Below are 6,000 nucleotides of genomic sequence, written 5' to 3' on the forward strand. Positions count from 1 at the left end.
ATGATATCAAGAATGATGGCAGCGACAGTGACACAAGGACCTGGCTAAGTATCAGCAGTTGTGTGCAGCGCGGAGTCCACATACCGGGTAATGTACTTGTTGAAGTAGCTTCTGTTGCACTACTTTACTCCTTATGTGCTTCGAGGTCCGCTATAGGCAGGTAATTATTTGGTAAAATGTCTCACCTTGTTAACTATTGATATTCGAGGTCTGGCATGGGCCCAAGCAGCAAACGGCAGCATCAGCTGATGCTTGTTTGGCAAGGCTGCTCGGTTAGCACTAAATCGTGGGGATTGCTGAGGTGAGCGTGTCATATGACTACACAGGGAGAGGTCGGGAGGTTCGTAGCAGTAAAGCAATGTTATATACTGCGTTTTGTGCTTGGAGGAAAGAGTCCAGTGTCACCGAGGTCTCCCCTGGGGCACCTGTTATGGCTGCTGTTATTGCCTGCTTTGGTACATCAGATGAATGGATTGTCAAGATTTGAACTTGATGATGTTGTGGAAGGTTTCATGTCAGCTTTCACACGTGGTTGTAGTTACACAAGTCGAAGAATACAGGACAAAAAGAAGGGAGCCCCGCCGCACAAGTGCATCTGGCTGTTTTTACACTGCCAAAAAAGGATAACATGTCTTGGTTTGCTGATGTGTGGTTACATCTGAATAAGAGAAACTTTGCAGCTGTCTAATGACTTGTGCTTGAGTTAGCGACTAATGTAACATTAAGCCTAAATGCGCTTGAACATGAATAGCGCAACCATCTAATGGGTGACATATTTGCGTTGTTTGTGCAACGACCTGAAGCATCTTTTGAGGAATTATGCTTGCAGGGCAAGGGCATTTGCTTGCAATATTGTTATTTTAACAAAGAGGCAAGTTCTTAAGTTCAGAATTGTCTAAACTGAAAATGATAATGCAGCATATTTCCCCATTGGCATTGCTATCAACTCTAAATTGATAATAAATACAGAATAAATAATTAAATATAAAAACATTCAAACTTTTATTCAGCTCTAAACTCTTCAATCAAGAGCTGCTGAACAAATTTGGATGTTTGCTCTCGTGTACAAAAAGAAATTGATCAGGTACTACAATAAATTTTGTTAACAACTTTACTTCAACTTAGTCTGCACATTCAGTAGGTTTACCTTAGCTGTGTAGTATCACTGTTGTCACCAAATATTTTTAAAAGATTGCCTCAGCCAAGGGTCACTTCTCCTAATGCCGCATGTTATGTTCCTTATAGGAAAGCAGAACATTGTGTTGCGGTTTACTAGCTCTTGATAATTTTTTGTGGGGTTGCTGGTCATGCGTTATTCCCAAAAGCAATTTAATGCCATGAATGCAACCACACACATTTGTTGCTTTGATTGTTTTCGGGCTGCAGCTGGGAAGAGTGAGTGCTTATTTTAATTGTATTTAATTTTAACGTGCTTTCCATTCTTGCTGTGAACCATAGAGCTATTTTTGCTTGTAGAGCTTTCTCCCCTTTTTGAAAGCATTATTGCACGTTGTTCTTGAGCCCTCGTCAGCACTGCTGCTGGACTGAACACAAAACAAAACCCAAACAAGTGTGTTCTTTGGTCCACCAGTGTATTGGTCTGCCATGTAATGCTAATAATTGCTGAATGTAATCAAATGAGTGCTGCACCCCTTGATTTTCATTTTGCTCTTAATTTTTGCCCCCTCCCAGAACGACAGACAAATTCCCAGCTACTGCTTGTGCGCAAATATCTATTGAACCATGCTAACACAGTCTTTCATTGGTTTTGACGTTTCATGGTACTTCTGCATCATGTAGTGCACATTCGTTGTAGTTGAGAATACCATGCAATTCTTTTGTAAACTACTGAACTTTGTTTTTTTTCTTGCATACAAGAGTAAATGTTGGTGCTTTTTCGAATTGCACACTTTAATAAATATGAATCACGAGTACCAATTTTAAATTAAAAGAGCTTGTTGTGTGGTTGTAGACGATGGTTTGTTATCTTTTCATGCACAAATCAGTAAACAGGACACAAGTAACATTGAAACAGACCAGTAGTGGCGATTATGCTGGTTTTATTATTACACAGTTCAGTGCCAAGTGAGAAACAACACGCTAACACTGTCTCGGAAAACACGTTTCTGGTGTTGAGAATTAACCTTACTTGCCATCAAATCTGGAAATTGAAAAACAATGAGGTACAATTATTATTTGGGCAGGCGACCTCAGTATCTATACTTACAGACAAGATTTCAGAAGTGCTTGAAGAGGGTGTAGGTCCCATCGGCCGACGGAAATCTTTTCCGACTAGTTGCAAACACACAGCTGGGCAGAATTCGGCGCCTGTTTGTTGCCTGCTCCTTCCACGTCATCAGAGCAAACATATAGTAAGCACCATGCCTCAGTGCCCTAAGTAAGTGAAATGAAGCATGTAAGTCTGCAGCAAGTACTGCAAATATACTTATCTTACTTTTTCCTCGCCTCAGGGCTGCTACCTGCAGGGGCGATCTACTTACGTTGAATGAGGAACACTTCCAGCACGGTTTTTTAAGCACCCATCCTTAAATCGTTTAGATGCTGTAATGCACACGGACCGCTTTTGCTTTTTGGTAACCTCGGTGAGCCCCTGGCAGCAAAGTGAACTCTCTCCATCCTCCATTTTATTGCAGCACTTGCAAGAACACCTGTTAGGAGAAGTAAATGCTCAGCAACATCGAAGGACGGGCTTGCAAGATCAATTTTTCTTGCACCCATACGAAGAACCAGGTGGAAATCAGAACGCGCCTGGTTCCAACCGCGTGTGTTTTCAGACACCTGGCATGGATATGGGTCCAGGCCAGCGAAATGCATGGCAGAGGCGGGAGGAGAGGGAGTGCGGTATAAGGAAAATTAATGGTTGATCATCACGACTAAATGTGCTATTGGTCTAGTAAATATACTGCCGATATTCACGAAGTGAAATGGGCGTTAGCTGGGCATGCAACGGGTTACAAAAGGCGCCCTTTGGCAAGCTCAAAACTCGCGCAACACTCTACAGAAGACTATGCTCTGCGTTATTCACATCACAATATATGCACGCGGACCAAAGTCCTTTTTTATTTACCCCGACTGAAGCTGCATCACGGACGGCATTAGATTTCTTGACAGGCATGGCGCTGCTTCTTCGCCGAATAAAGAAAGGTGTAAGTAGAATACCTTTCCGATGCACGTGACATATTATAAATATTCTTTCTTAGACGTTAAATGCAATCGTTACTACTTACCAGTCAACCTTTGCCGCTCGAGAAACGGCGGCCACCTCGCTCTCGCTTGTAGCTACAGCTACGCTGTTGCTGCTTTCTGTGCTCTGCAATCCCGATGGGAGAGTTGGCTCGAACATATACAGACTGATACCGATTTCTTCAGGGTAGCGTAATCCTTCCATTGTTAAACATTTTCAATCAGGTGCAAATTCGTAGCAGAAATTTAGCTTACAAACAACTGACCCAAAACAATGCTTGCAGTGCATAATTGCATATTTGCAGATTTGCATATTGCTTGCATGTTTAGCGCTCGTTCGTTTCTAAGAAGGCGTCACTTTGTGTGTCAGCTACGACATATTCTCAGAAATGCAACAAAATATTTATTCCAAGCGGCAGACCAAGTGATCTACTTACTTGCTGATATTTGGCGCTCGAGTGACACTCATTAGCCAACCGTTTGTGGCAGATATGTACACATTTGTAGCACTTTCGATAAAACGTTATGGTAAATGCCAGCTTACGAGAACTACCTTCTAGCCAAAGCTAAATGACAATCCCCATTGCGTTGAAAAGTGAGATTGATAAAGCATAAAGATTGAGATTGACATAAGCAAACGCACATCGCCACTTCCGTCGATATCCATGTGGATGTCTGAAAATATGGCGCACTGCGTCACGTATTGTACACCCCATGAGAGCAAAGGCATGGGCCTCTATTTTGCACCTCAGGAATGACTGCTCTCAACAGAGAAGAGTGTTAATGTTTCGTACCTTTTAACGTAATATGTTTGACCACTGAGTCGTGTAATGTTGTGGTCATCGGCTTTGCTTTTCACCGGCATTTGCAGATCCGAAATGAGAGATAATAGTTTTTCTTGTGCTTCAAAAAAACACGGCAGAATTCCGAAAATGTCAATGGTTTTACATACGACAAATAATAAAACTCTATTTTGGTCATCCACATTTGTGTGCCGGCATTGCAAGTTAACGTTATGGGTAACGCTTTACACTTCCCACGCAAATATATATATAGATCGGCATTTAAATCGAACTATTTCACAAAACGTTTCTTTAGAAAAGTTTTGTTCGTAGTACGAGCGATGCTTATTCAAATGAATTCGTTTCTTGCTTGAACGACAGGCGCTGTTACATTGGACCCCAAGGATGCCTTCATGAATTCGGCGGACATACTTTCTCTGCCAGCACCGCCGAAAAAGAACACTACGTTCTTCCAATAGGCGAACACGCACTTCCCAGGATGCATGGATACGGGTCCAGTCCACATCCCGAGGCAAAAGGGGTAATCACATCTCGAAGATGCTAGTTTACGTCATTTGGTTCTGTTCTTTATAAAACAATGATCTTGACGTTCTTCGAAAAAAAAATGTTTCATCATCCATAAACGATTAAAAATTTAACAAAAACTTTGTTATGCGTGCTCCTGAGAAACAATGCACTTATGAGTTTATTGCTTGTACAGGCGTGTTTTGCAAGGTTTCTGGCATTCTGTTGGATGTTACGAAAAATGATTTTTGAATTATTCTAGTACGTATTTCTGGTAACTTCGCCTTTGAAAAATGGCGGTCACGAAGTTTTTACTGAGCCTTCGCTGTTCCGTATTTATTTAAATATAAATCGGATATCTACGATAATGCAAAACGCTTTTCCCATAGGGGTGTTCTTATAACTTTTCTTTAAGTAGGAGTCATCGCTACGTGTGCTAGCTTGGCTCACTGTAAAGTGTTTTCCGGTCTAGTGTACCTCGAATGTTGTGACCGACAGAATATTTTCCCCGCGCTGATTGCGAGGAGACTAGAGGACATGCACAGCTACAGCCAGGAGGAGTTGAAAAACGGGATTGGTGGCCAAACTATGCCGCTGAGCCATGAGCAGCGCCAAAGATACAAGAAGTGTTGACACAGAATGATTTTGGGCGAGTGGGGCTATGGCTTCGGAAAATAATACAAAGTGCAGTGTAAGAGGACGGAGAATCATCCAGTGCTTCTCTAGTGTTATGTGCTTCTGTATTTTTTTCAATTACACTACTAATGTTTTGAAGGTGTAGGCAAAGCATTCGCTCCGTAACAACCCTTGACTCCAGTACACCTGTGAATGCCTATATTGCCATTATAGTAGCACATAGGTTCCTATCACAAAGATAAAATTTATGGCATAAATGTCTGCCTATTTAGAGTACCATGTGCCCCATATAAAGTTTTATTTAACAAGAACAAAGCCCTCCAAGAATACAGAAGGCTGTATGTGAAGCAATGAAAACATTATTCGTGTCCGGAACGTTGTTTCACATAAGGTGGTCTTCATTTACGTAGAAGAATGTTCCCTATACATCTATCAACCGTTTCAAATAAATATTTTCATGGCGTAGCTCACTAACCCCATATATGCAAAGGCAATGCTAGGTTTACGCAGGTTATATTCTGGTTGAACTTGTATAACCTTTGATTTAGCAGTAAGTATTGTACTATTCCTCCAAAGCCGGCCTTTTTCTGAAGTTTGGTGCCTTATCCGGTCCCTTGTTCCTACGCAAAGGCTTGCTCTTTCTTAGTCTCCGGCGCTAGCTTTGCGCGCTCGCCATTCATCCAGTGAAGTAGCTCACCCGGTGAGATCAAATGCGAGGTCTCTCGTCGCTTGCCGCGACGCCTCGAAGCCTCAAGATTCCACGCAATGCTCGGAGAACAGAAGCCGGCCCGGCACCGCTCTCATGCATGGCCAAAGTCGCATAAGCGGCGTTGCTCCCATGCACGTGGCGATT

Source organism: Haemaphysalis longicornis, unplaced genomic scaffold, assembly GCF_048455015.1.
Source record: "Haemaphysalis longicornis isolate Haplotype H1 unplaced genomic scaffold, Haemaphysalis longicornis Haplotype H1 scaffold_5, whole genome shotgun sequence".
Classification (NCBI taxonomy): Eukaryota; Metazoa; Arthropoda; class Arachnida; order Ixodida; family Ixodidae; genus Haemaphysalis; species Haemaphysalis longicornis.